The following is a 14353-nucleotide window of genomic DNA, read 5'->3' as shown; positions in this document are numbered from 1 at the left end:
AAAGAATTATGGGGAGGGGGGGGGGCAAGAAAACATGTTGACAAACGTCACTACCAGTAGTTAAAGCTACTGTGACTTCCAATGTTAAACAGGATCAAGGAAAAAGGTAAGCGTAGCAGCACTACACAGGATCATTTATTGCAATATCAGCTGACAGCACAGAAATCTTAGTAGGCCTTGATCTAAAACTGATTACAAGATCAGCTAAATGTGTTTTGACGCAAATACTTTAATTGATAGCCTAGAACACTTTACGGCACTTTATCACTCATTTCCATGACACAGCACTTTATGAAACCTGTCCCCGCTGGTTTGTTTTTAATTCTCTGATTTTATTGCTTGGATTTTAATGTATTTATTATTTATTTTGTGAATCGTTGGAATGTTTTTGGTCAAATGTCTTGTGTTGTTGTTTTCGGGCTTGTCCCTGTTGTAAGCCGCCCCGAGTCCCTTCGGGGAGATGGGGCGGGATATAAAAATAAAGTTTATTATTTATTATTAACACTGCAATAAAGAAAACCAAATTAATTTTAAGGATACTGCTAGATGAAAAAACTACAGAGGCAAAATAAAAAACAGAAATTTCTAAATTATAAAACTTTAAGAATCCAATTTAATTGTTCACTGAGAACAGCAGCAAATAACATTTGTAAGGACATAATTTATTTCACCTTTACTCTTGCCCAATATCTACTGTTAAATGCATGGTAAGACATCAGAAATTTAGTTCTTTCTTATCCTAACCTGGAAAAAATACTGAAAATAGGAAAACACTGTAAGATTGTACTGGATACTATTTTGTTTTGATTTCAATTCACAATAACATTTGACATCTTTAGGGGGCCGGGCTGTGGCGCAGCTAGCTAGTAACCAGCTGCTATAAATCACTACTGACCAAGAGGTCATGAGTTCGAAGCCCGGGTCGGGTTAAGCCTCCGACCATAAAAAAAAAAATAGCCCCGGCTTGCTGTTGACCTAGCAGCCCCGAAAGACAGTTGCATCTGTCAAGTAGGGAAAATTTAGGGACACTTTATGCGGGAGGCTAATTTAACTAATCTACAACACCATAAAACTGCTCACGAGGAAAAGAATGAGGAAGAACAGCCATCAATGGACGGTAAAGCAACAGCTCCCCCTGTGGCCGGAAATCGTGAAGCTGGAAAGATGTTAAAAAATGCCTCTGTGTCTGTCTAAAACTGAATGTTGTTTGTCTATTGGCATTGAATGTTTGCCATATATGTGTTCATTGTAATCCGCCCTGAGTCCCCTTCGGGGTGAGAAGGGCGGAATATAAATACTGTAAATAAATAAATAAATAAATAAATAAAGGAGAATGTTAGTTTATGCAATGGGCAGACACAGAAGTTACTATTGTCAGACTAACTCTGATGGTGGTACTGATATAACATTAGTCTTACCAGATGTCCTGATAGCCGGCAAAAGCATTTGTGCTTAACTGAAATTTGTTGATAATAATTTGTTATGAACAATGCTATAATAGTCATCATAGCTACAGCAGTGACAGCATGTGTTGTTTTAGATCAAAAGGAACATTAAAAATAAATTGGTTAAAAACAGGATCTAATGATGTACAATGCTATACTAGTCATCATCATAGCTATAGCCACGACAGCATGTGTTGTTTTGGATCAAAAGGAACATTTTAAAAATAAGTTTGTTAAAAAGCAGGATCTAATTGTGTACTTTCATCTGATTCTACTTCTGCCAAAATTGGTGTTCACTCTTGAAGACATTAAAGTGCCCTAAAAATGTAATCTAAAGAATTGGAAAATTCTATGGAGTACATGTTTGGTGTCACATGAAGCCACAGTAAAATGGAGTGCAGAGATTGCATGCCTTTCATGGCAGTGGAGAACAAAGTACACAACTTAGAGCCAAAATATTCATATAGATCAGTGCAACTGGATTTTTTTTCATGTTAGAAGTAACTTGAGAAACTGAAAGTCACTTCTGGTGTGAAAAATTGGCCATCTGCAAGGACGTTGCACAGGGACACCCGGATGTTTTGATGTTTTTATCATCCTTGTGGGAGGCTTCTCTCATGTCCTTGCATGGAGCTGGAGCTGATAGAGCAGCTCTTCTGTGCTCTCCTCGGGTTGGATTCGAACTGGCAACCTTCAGCTCAGCAACCCAACCTTCAAGTCATCAATCCTGCTGGTACAAGGGTTTAACCCACTGCGCCACTGGGGGGCTCCCAGTGCACCTGGAATGAAGAATTGTTTACAGAAATAAAATCAGAACAAAATCAGAATTTTAAGAGTCATTATTCATCCTGTCTTTGTAATTAACAATTTCTGTGCTAAAAGCTAAGTCACAAAAAAGAGTGTGAAAATAAAATAAACATCCAGCACTACAAGGAAAACCAAGAATATTTCACATTTCATGGAGTGAACGGTTCTATGTGTAGCAGAATGATATGAATATAAAGCATTTATGAATTGCTGAAACAAATAACTACAGTACATGCATGAGGACTTCTATGAAAATTTCATCTTCCAAACACTGTCCGATATCATCTAATAACAGACACACAGGACTGATTCATCTAGAAGGTCAAAGAAGCTTATGTTACAAGCAAATCGGTATTACAGGTCTGGACATCCAGAAAATCCATCAGTAAGACTGGAAGACATAATTTTAAATGTTTGTTGAAATCTGTCTTGTCCATCAGTATTCAAGGCACATAATATGAAAGGAAGTGATACGGCAAGAATAGGTGATGCAGCCATCTTCTGTAAAAGTGAGATTTCAGTCCATATGTAGCAAGACACTCAAATATCCTTCAGTTATATATTTATATCAATACTTAAATCACTTTCTGACAAAACCTTTGGTAGACAATAATAAATTTTGAAATAAAATGAAAATGAGCATTTAAAAAAACTGAAAAAGCAGATAAAATAACAAGTAAAACCCATACATTCTACAATCCTGATCACTGTGTCAACAAACATAGCATATTATCTAATGCAGTGGTTCTCAACCTGGGGTCCCCAGATGGATTTGGCCTACCACTCCCAGAAATCCCAGCCAGTTTACCAGATGTTAGGATTTCTGGGAGTTGAAGGCCAAAAACATCTGGGGACCCCAGGTTGAGAAACACTGATCTAATGGAACAGAAATGTTGAGTGTAGTAAGGTTTTTAATTTGATCCGCAACCATCTTTCTATAAACATTTTAATGAACACTTCTGCATGGATATTGACTATATAATACACTTGGTTGATATTCCATACATTGTCATGCAAGGTCAGTTACTGTGGATTTTAGTTGATTTTTCATGAAATACATTTTAAGGACTCAAGGTGCCCCATTCAATCTTCCATTTCATTGAAATACTGGGTACATTTCTTAGTAAAATCTAAATATTATATGGATACCTTCCTCCTTGAAGTACAAAGCAGCATAAATTTGGATGGTATCTAATTGTCATTTTAATGGTCATGGATCAATTTGCTCCATCCCTTGGAATCATGGGACTTATTTGTTGAAGAACTTACGGATGTTTGCCAGAAAGCTCTAGTTCAGGGGAGAAAATGGTAGTACTCTGACAGAGATGCCATGATCTTCACCAAACCTCTTTTTAGGGTGGAATTGTAATAGTCAAGGTCCTATCACACAGCTAGAACTGTGTAATCAAGGCATACTCTGGAAATTGGCCATTTCTTCTGCTATCTCAGAAGCTAATTAATAGCTGAATAAGATATCTGGGGATTAAGCTAGAATTATTTGTACAGGGGCCCCTGTGTGTTTTGACCCTCCTGGCATTCTGCAAATATGAATAATGTATACAGGTTACAGGATTCCTCCTTTTGACAAATTATGTGAGTTATCTGGTACAGAATATGGTTAAAACACAGTTAAAAACATCACATCCCTACTGACTGATGGAAGGATGGGACCTTCTACACCAATGAGATTAGCGATTCCTTCTGATGTCTCAGAAGCTGATTGATAGCTGAATAAGATATCTGGAGGTTAAGCTAGAATTATATCTACAGGTGTCTCTGTATGATTTGAACTGACTTAATCTTGGCATAGAAAAAAATGCAAGCTGGACAGACACACATGAAAAGCAGCAAAATAAATATACAGAGACAGAAGATTCAGTTGCTGCCCAAAACATCTACTTCTTCTAAATCATATTCCTGACTGCATGTCAATATGCAATTATTTATATAAAAATTGAGATTATCCCTATGTAGCAAATCATTCAGTAAGATGTCTGTGTCAGCCTTAAGACCCAACCTAGATGAACAGGAAGGAGCACAATATGTGTCAATTTGGTTCACTTCAGGAGGGGAAAAGAATAAGGTGCCCTATGCATGTAAATTGCCTAACCTTCTGGGACACAGACGTAGCTCAGCATTCATGACCACAAAGCTGACCAAACAAGGCTTCAGCTCTTAAAATCCCACAATCAAATAATTGAGATGATTTCTTTTTTAAAAATCTAGTTTCACTTTTCTCTTTAGTGGCCTGATATGTGTGAAAACTGGCATTTACTGCATTAGGATTCATTATTATGTACACAGCACAGCCTACACAATGATATTGCCATTTGCTACCTCAAAGAAAGCTAATAGCATTTTCAAAATGCAATTATAACTTTTCAGCAGAAAGCTCAAGCTGTGTTTGGATAGTCTGAAGCAACTCGCTACTCCATTCACAGACAGCACACCAAAGCTAATAAATTCTTCTCATGTCTTCATATTATTAACACACCTACCGGCAATGTCAAGATGTTAGTTTAAAGAATTTCAAATATGAAACAGTTCAATAATCTGGTTGGCGGGAGCTGACTGACAAAGCTAATTAACTGCCTGGAGAAGATTCTTTATAAATGAAGCAGCTTCTGTCTGAACACATTTCCAAGAAGAACAAAATGTTCTTTTTGTCTCTCTCACATGTGCTCTGTCTCCCTGTCTCTCCTCCTCCTTTCTTTCATCCTACCTCACATCTAATAGAAAGGAGTTCTCCAGGTAATCTTTTGACTGTTATTCCTAGGATTCCAGAGGTTACACATCATCTATACCTCCCTTACTGTTTACAACTATTGAATGGATCTTTCCACTCTTTTTTTAAGCCTCATTAATTCTACCAGAGGATTGTTGCTCTATTATTTAGCTTTGGGGGTACTTTACACATTAGATTCCACATCTCATCCTCTCTCCTAGTACACAGGGTGGCGAGGATGGACTCAGCAGTTCAAGACCTGCAATTTTCCTCCAAATTTTATCCCACAGTTCTCTTTCTCATCAGAATCCTCCAGTTCAAAAAGGGAGTTATCTGCTTTGCTTTAAAGGTGACTACAACATTACCAGGGATTTTTTTAAAAAAAACCAAGAGAGACAAAGAGCCTGATGAATACAATTACAATATTTCTGCTGCACATTGTTAAATCAAAAAAGTATGAAATGATCTGCACTAGCTTACACCTACATGCATACACACGTCCCTGACATTAGCTGTCACTTCAATTTCCCTCTCACCACACAATTGTGGATTTGTTGTATTCTTATAATGTCTTCTTCTTTTCCCTTAGCATTTATGTGATGCGTTTTTCCCCCTCTCTTTGCTGTTCTAGACAGGCTTTTATTGCACCATTACTCTGCCTTTTAAAACCTCATATGATGATGTGCTCCACTCATAATCCTCCCTTGCTTTCCCAACACTTCTTACATTGTTTTGTAACCTTAGAAAATCAGTTAGGCAGTGATGCGTACTGTCTTTGATGACTAAATAGGTTCAGCACCTTGGATAACAGCATAGTGCCTTGAAATTGTTCAGCATCCTGGAGAACAGCATAGGGCCTTGTAATTTTGAAGATTTCACTTCAGAAATGTTGTATGTGCTGTTGCTGTATAAATGTTTCCAAGATTGATAAGTAACATACTACTTTTATCTCTAAAGAATAGGAGTCACTTTACCTGCCAAACAGATTGGTCTATCTTTCTGCCCAATGTCTATCTTTGACATGAACTTTCATCATTTGCTCCCTATCTTCATCCTTCATCTCTCACATCAGTTGACCAACATTTTTGATCTTTCTGCCATTATTTTTAACTAACCAGTTTGCCTTTGAACATTTAGGTTTCAAGCTATTTTGTATTTTTAAGGGATAATTCAAGCAAGAATCTTCAGAGCACGTAAAGCCATTCATAACACTGCATGTCTATTCTTTTCTTAACTACATACCCAAGGAATTGAGACTGTGTTCAGCTGGAGAGTCCTACCCTTGACATTTAATATATTTTACTTAAAATGTCTTACACAAACAGACACACAGGATTTTTCACAGAATAACCTGTAGGGAACAGAGGAGTAAGAGGAACTGTCCCTGTTTGCTGTTCTGCTCACTTTTACCACTTTCCTCTTAAATGCATATGTTTATTTTAATTCAAACTGATCACTGAGGATTTAGGCACACTATTTTGGTTTCAGGAAAACTGGCAGTTGAAAGTGAGAGAAACAAACAACGAGCTCAGCCCAAAATTAATCTATATGTTATAACTGATATTGAACAAGGCATTCCAGAAATGCAAGTAAAAAGACACAAAAGTGTGCAGATGCATATGTCAATTTTAGAGGGAGCTGCCAGAAAACTCACCATGATCTACCCACTTTGACATCTTGCCATGTAAGTAAGCATCATGTCTAGAAGAGTCACTATGTGACAAAAGGATTCATCTACACTGTTGAATTAATGAAGTTTAGAACCACTTTACCTGCCACGGTTCAGCACTCTGGAATTGTGCAATTTGTAGTTTGGTGAGGCACCCTATGGCAGAAAAGGCAAAAGACCCTGTAAAACTACAATTCCCATGATTTCATAACATCAAGCTATTGCAGTTAAAATGCTGTGATATTTTCAAAACTCAGTTGACTAAAATAAATTAAATTGTACACAATGAACTCTCAGATAAGGAAAGATTCCTGTATGTCTTGAAAGCACAACATGGTTGAGGAAATAGTGGGTAAGATCAGCTTAACACTTCAAGGGAGATGTGTGTGCAACATTAAAAGAACATATTCCTGTATTTACTTGAATCTAGTGTGTCATCAAATCTAATGCGCACCTCAATTTTCATAACCCTGAAACCAAATAAAGTATTTACTGGCTAATGTAATGTAATGTGCAGTGACAAAAAGTGCACTCTTTGTAATTTAGCCAAAAAAGGTGTGCATTACAGTTGCTGCCTGCTTAGAATTGCTTCTTTAAAAACCAGTGTTAGGACACCAAATCTTCCAGCAATGGAAAAGAAAACCAGAGAAATAGAAATTCCCTCAAGGAGACTCTCCTGTTTATCCTGTCTCAGCTTCCTTGGGTGAATCTATGCTATAGACTGAATGCAGCTTGACACCACTTTAATTGTCCTGGCTCAATACTATGGGATCCTAGGAGTTATAGTTCTAGGTCTCTTTAGCCTTCTCTGCCAAAGAGTGCTTGTGCCTCCCCAAACTACAAATCCCAGAATTCCATACATTGAATAATGATATTCTAAGTGTTATCAAACCACATAGATGTATAGTTGCATCCCAGGTGATTCCAAAGTCCTTGGGTGAATCTAGACTGGAATTAATGTAGTCTGACACCACTTTCACGGCTACGGATCAATTTTATGGAATCATGGGAGCAGTAGTTTACAAGGTCTTTAGCCTTCCTTCATTTGGCTTCCAAGGCACCCTGAGAAGCCTTCAGTAGCATCTAACCTTGAGACAGGAAGGCAGAAAATGTTTTTAAAGGAAGTAGCTACCTTCTCAATGTCTTTTCCTTATTTTCCCCATGGCTGCTCTGTGTCTGCAAACCTCATAGTGCTTCTCAAGCAACTCCCCCCTTTCCTTTGGCTCAACACTTAAATTACCATAACACTAGAAACTAATGCTCACCCTAATTTTTGGGAATGTGTTTTAGCCAAAATAGATGTGCCTTAGACTTGAGTAAATACAGTATTTACCATAAAGTTTCTTTCTGTTGCCAACTACCAACACCCTCAGGATGGGAAAACCTGGTCCCATTCAAATGTATCTCACCTTCCATAATCCCAAGAATTACACTAGGTAATTAAACCAGGGTATTTTTTAACCTGAACTATTTTGGGGAGGGGGGTTAACCCCCCCCCCCAATTGGCTAAAGGGTTCGGGCTGTGGCGCAGGCTGGAGAGCAGCTGCAATCAATCACTGCAATGAATCACTCTGACCAGGAGGTCATGAGTTCGAGGCCCGGCTCACAGCCTATGTTTGTTTGTCTTTGTTCTATGTTAAAAGGCATCGAATGTTTGCCTATATGTGTAATGTGATCCGCCCCGAGTCCCCTTCGGGGTGAGAAGGGCGGAATATAAATGCTGTAAATAAAATAAATAAATAAAGGCCTGTCCCAAACTACAAGTCCCAATATTCCATAGGATGCAATCGTGACAGTTAAAGTGAAATCACATCTATGTGCAATGAAAGGGCCCCATGTGGCCAACCAGTGAAACAATCAAGAGACTATAGAAAATCCACACATTATACTTTTTATGCATGGTAGGAGGAAGAAGGATAACACATTTCTAACGTTCACGTCATGTTTTGTTAAAATTTAGAAATTAAGAGAAAGGACAGGGATGCTACCTCATTCTCCATTTTCCAATTATCAAGTATAATGTGTGAAAAGGGCTCCTTTCTTGTAGAAAAACAGGCCAGGCTTAATGTTCACACTATCTACTATAGTGAATCTAATTCACTTTTAAACACAGAAATATTTTTTGCAAAAGAAATATAGCAATATTTTGAATTGTATACATTTGCAATATTCAGTGTTTCTTTCTCTATTGCTTTCATGGAAAAGCTTGGTTACAATTAAATTTAAATGAAAGCCTATTAAGTTTACATGTATAATCTCTTAACACTGAATTAATGGCCCTCTGTCAAACACATTGAGTAAAATGCTGTTTTACTGTATATGAAACCTTGGAAAATGTATGCCAGCAAGTAAATCCATTTCACTAGTCTCAACCAGAGTGGATCCACTAAAGCAATTGCTGAGCAGTATATTAAAACTTACCTAGTTGCTATTGATTTAGCTGATGATCAATGTTATTGGATCCTGCATGTTTTTAGTTTTGCTCAAAATAATATTTATTTATTTATTTATTTATTTAGAAACCCGCCCTATCTCCCCAGGGGAACTCAGGGCGGTTTCCAGAAAAATAAACACAATGGCGAACATTCAATGCCAAAACAACAATAACAAATCAAACCGATGGTTAAAAAACAGACTCAATACAATTATAAAATAACAACTTAAATAAACAGACACGATACATCACAAACATTTACAACATGACAAGCTCTTAAAACTCCTTAAAAATTACACAATATTGAAGCCAAGATAGTCTACAACTTCCAACGAGCAAAGATAGGTGTCCAACAAGCAGATGAAGGTATGTATAAAAATGCATTAATTATCCTCCTCTCTGTAAGCTAGGGTACATAGGTGGGTTTTTAGAAGCTATTTAAAGGAGAGGAGAGTGTGTGCCATTTTCAGTTCTTTAGGGAGGGCGTTCCAGAGTCAGGGAACAATCATGAAGAAGAACCCCTCTTCCCACCAACCGTACTTGAGACAAAGGTGGGACTGAGAGCAGGGCCTCCTCCACAGATCACGGTGCTTGTGCTGGTCTGTATTTAGAGATGCGATTTTTTTATAAAGACAGGGCCCGAACCATTTAAGACTTTATAGATAATAACCAGTACTTTGTATTTAGCCCAGAAGCAGACTGGTAGCCAGATCCTTCAGGTTGGATAAATCAATATTCACCATCAATTGTTCAATGAAGACCTTACTACTGAAGTTAAGGATGAGTGTGTATTTTATAAACATCAACTGTAAAAATGTATGTTTATTTCCTGGTAGATCATAATAAAGTACATATGTCTCCCACATTAATATCAAAAGTGAAAGATCCTCTATGGCAGTGGTTCTCAACCTGGGGTCCCCAGATGTTTTTGGCCTACAACTCCCAGAAATCCCAGCCAGTTTACCAGCTGTTAGGATTTCTGAGAATTGAAAATCAAAAACATCTGGGGACTCCAGGTTGAAAACCACTGTTCTATGCCACGTTGCCAAACTCAAACATACCGTGTTTCCCCGAAAATAAGACAGTGCCTTATATTAATTTTTGCTCCCAAAGATGCGCTAGGTCTTATTTTCAGGGGATGTCTTATTTTTCCATGAAGAAAATTCACATTTATTGTTGAACAAAAAAATGAACATTTATTACATACTGTACAGTAGTTGTCATCACAAACCAGCATAACCAGACAAACTGTGAATCCTATCAAGAATTTCTTGTTACTACCAATATTTCCATGTACAACACTCTATGGTATGTACATTTACCAATCCTGCATGCTCTGGTGTTCTGTTTGGTGGGCATGCTTCCAAACAAAAACTTTACTAGGTCTTACTTTCAGGGGAGGCCTTATATTTAGCAATTCAGCAAAACCTCTACTAGGTCTTATTTTCTGGGGATGTCTTATTTTAGGGGAAACAGGGTAGCTTCGCAGGCCATGTGATGGGCAGAACAGATGAGTGCTGGAGCACTGTCGCAGCAACATGGTACCTGTGGGGATGGACGAGACCTCTTGGTCATCCTCCCACCCCATTTATACCCCACTTTCCCCAATGAATTCAAAGTGGCATTACGGTTCTCCTCCTCCCCACTATATCTTCATAATAACCGTTTACAGTATATTAAACTGAGAGATAACGAGTGGAATAACACTTACAGTATGGCTAACTAAAAAGGTCCTTAATCCAAATACTGAACTAAATATTCAGAACTAGCTACTATAATTCCCCAACCTGGAGGAACTAACAAAAAGGTATAGTTTTGCCAATCTCAAGGAGAAGAAGGCTATAGATAAGAACACCACTGAGTAGTGTAAACCTGTTGGCTCTTTCGAAGTATGGCTGATTTAAACTAATTAATAGCTTAACAAATAAATTGATACTGAGAAAACATTTATGCTGAAATCCCAACTTTAGTCAATCACTGTATTTAACAATTAAATGTGTTTACATTGCCCCTTTTCATGAACAAATTTCCAATTTAATTTGCAACCTAATTGATTGAAATTAGTTCCTATCATGAACAAAGACCTGTTTTAGCACAATAATCTCTTTATACACTGCCAACTAGCTGCCTATCGGAAGCCCATCAAAAGAAAGTGAGTACCACTCCCATCTCCATTCTATGTTTTGAAGTGCTTTGAAGAATTAAAAGGTTGGCCAAGGCCTGGATTTCCTATCAAACAAGAAACTTTGTATCTTGAATAGAATTAGAAATATGAATCATAGAACTAATGTAATGCAGTGGTCTGAATGTAGATCTATGATTCTGGGAGACCAGGATTTCTCCCCCTGGGTGATCTTCAGTAAATCATGCTCTCTTGTTCTCAGATGAAAGCAAATCACCTTTAACTAAATCTTGTCTAGAAAACTTCATGATAGATTCCTTTTTGAGTTTTAATAACCCGAATGACCTAAATATATGCAGTAACAACAAATAAAGGACAAAATGATAGACTGGAATGCATCCTTGAAAAAGATGAGTTTAAAAATGTGTTGTGCTATTTCAGCTGGGCTGTCTGAAGGCCAAATTCTGCTGCTCTTCAAACAGATGTTTTTCTGAATCTTTTTTCTTCCAGTTTGTAAATTTTCTTCCTCTCTCTCTCCCAGAAAGAGAGAGAGAGGTCAAGAGAAAGTCATAACAGTTATTTCAGAAAAAAATTATATGGAAATCTACTCATCAATCCTACCTGTCTTACATAGTCAAGTGCATATTCTAGAACTGAGTAAAGTACAACTCTCCAGATATTATCAAGCTGCCATTGAAATCAGTAGTTCTCAACCTGTGGGTCCTTAGATGTTTTGGCCTTCAACTCCCACAAATCCTAACAGCTAGTAAACTCGCCGGGATTTCTGGAAGTTGTAGGCCAAAACACCCAGGGAACCACAGGTTAAGAACCACTGATTTACATTGTTCCCCAACATTGACCTTGCTAACTAACTGGGGCTGATGCATGTTGTAGTTCAACAAGATCTTAAAGGCCATACTTTGCTTATCCAAGCTCTAAAATTACTACTCCACAAAGAATCTTATCCATGCTTTCTAAAGAGAAGATATGTTTTTAATTCAGCTTAGAGTATGTTCCAACCATATCCTTAGTTCTTTTCCACGTGTGATTTGAAACTTGAATCAATTTCCCTGTTCATAAACTTCTAATTGATCCACTACAATCCCAGTAGCCACTGCAGTCCTTGTGCTTACTTTTCCGTTTAAGTAATTGTATGTGCCTTTTATGGCTTGGCTTAGCTAATTAAAGGAGAGGGTTATAATCTTTTGTTGTTGTTGTTGTTTATTCGTTCAGTCTCTCATGACTCTTCGTGACCTCATGGATCAGCGCACACCAGAGCTCCCTGTTGGCTGTTGCCACCCCAGCTTCTTCAAGATCAAGCCAGTCACTTCAAGGATACCATTCATCCATCTTGCCCTTGGTCGACCCCTCTTCCTTTTTCCTTCCATTTTTCCCATCATCATTCTCTTCTCTAAGGTTTCCTGTCTTCTCATTATGTAGCCAAAGTACTTCATCTTTGCCTCTAATGTCCTTCCCTCCAGTGAACAGTCTGGCATTATTTCCTGGAGGATGGACTGGTTGGAACTTCTTGCAGTCCAAGACACTCTTATAATTTTCCTCCAACACCACAGTTTAAAAGCATCTATCTTCATATATATATATTATATATATATATATACACACACACACACACACTCCTCTGTTCTTTCTTGTTCTGCTTTAAGAAAGACTTTTATCTTTACAGATGGACATAGATCATCTAAAAAATACAAGTTCTCTATTACATGACAATCTATAATGAGCCTTAATGAAGCCTGCAAACAGATGTTGAAAATTCTACTTGAAAGGGCTTTTCTTCCTATCAGTAGCTTAGGACATTATTTCAGCCTTCAATTGTTGAATCTTCTGCACCTTGTACTTATCATGTGAAAAATGGAAATGAAACACTAAAGCAGCTTAATCCTTTTTCATTAGATATTTTATTTTAATCAGAATTTTAATATGCTCTTATTCAATAAGTACATTATGAACAGTCATATCTAAGCCTCTCACCTTTTAAAAAAATAATATTCCTGTGCTAAACAGAGAGGAAAGCAAATGTTACTATGCAAATTACTGAATTAATGTTCTTTGTAAAAACATTAAAAACAGAGCACAAATTACATTTTTAATTATGGAAAGGAAGCATAGTTTGCAAATTGTCAGGAATTAAACCGAGCTCACAAGGGTCCCCTATTCACTATCAGTAGGTAAAAATTGATCAAACGATATACAGGTGGGAGCTGGGAAGGGCATGATGATTTTAAAATTTCCTTCTCCCTTTTATCATAATTTGTTCTTTCTCCCTTAATTTACGGAGTCATCGTGAAAGGGTAAAACCCAGACTTACAGTGCATTTCAATACATTTTTATTGTGATGTGAGCCCCATCATGTTCAATGATACTTGCTCTTACTTAAATGTCATTGTTAAATGTCATCACATCAGCTCCAAATTATGGCAACCTTAAGAATGGGAGATCTTGCTATTTTATAATGGTTGTGTACCATGTACATAACTTAAATTGTTGATGTCCCTTTCTCCAGTTTTAACACCTCCTTCATTTGACGACCTCATCATATGGGGCTAGAATCAGTAGCATATGGCAATCTAGCCCTAGTCACTCATGGAGCCGGCCAGCTCCTACCAGATGAAGTCGTGCCGGCTCCGTGGGTGAAGGAGGACAGAACCAGCATGCAGCCACCACGGCAGCATGGAACACTACCCATGTTGCCATAATCAATGGGGGAAAGACCTCCCAGGTATTCTGGGGGATGTGAGGAGTGGGGAGCAGGATTTCCCATTCCTCGGTGCAAAGCAGAGCATTGCCACCTCCTGCCACTGGCCGTCTGATGAGGCTATGAGTTTAATCCAACTTCCTGTATGATTTAGCACACTATAGAATCACTCTGGAGGACATAGAAAATGTCTAGAAAGGTTTTCTCTCCAGGCCTTCAGAGAAATTCTGTAGTCAATGCCCAGTGAAACCTTTGGTAAAAGACAAGAGAATCATGCTGGAGACCTAGAGAGAACACTTTTCTAAACATCACTAGGTCCTTGAGGAACCAAAGTTAAATTATAAAAGTTATAAATGAAAATAGGATTCAGTGAGCTTGTTTAATAAGCAGGCCTACTGAACCTGCATTTGTCACCATATGTCACCAGCCCTCACT

At 37.8% G+C, this 14353-nt stretch overlaps 1 long non-coding RNA gene across 1 annotated transcript in view; it reads right to left on the bottom strand.

The window, feature by feature from the left end:
- Positions 1-1331: 1331 nt before the first annotated feature.
- Positions 1332-14353, bottom strand: part of LOC134299419 (uncharacterized) — a 34035-nt gene continuing 21013 nt past the window's right edge. The window contains exon 4 of the long non-coding RNA XR_010006628.1: positions 1332-2224. This is a non-coding gene — a long non-coding RNA (uncharacterized LOC134299419). The remainder of the gene's footprint in view (positions 2225-14353) is intronic.

This window comes from Anolis carolinensis, chromosome 5 (genome assembly GCF_035594765.1).
Source record: "Anolis carolinensis isolate JA03-04 chromosome 5, rAnoCar3.1.pri, whole genome shotgun sequence".
In the NCBI taxonomy this organism is placed as follows: domain Eukaryota; kingdom Metazoa; phylum Chordata; class Lepidosauria; order Squamata; family Dactyloidae; genus Anolis; species Anolis carolinensis.
Note: the sequence above shows the minus strand (reverse complement) of the source record. Positions and strands in the feature narration are given on the sequence as shown.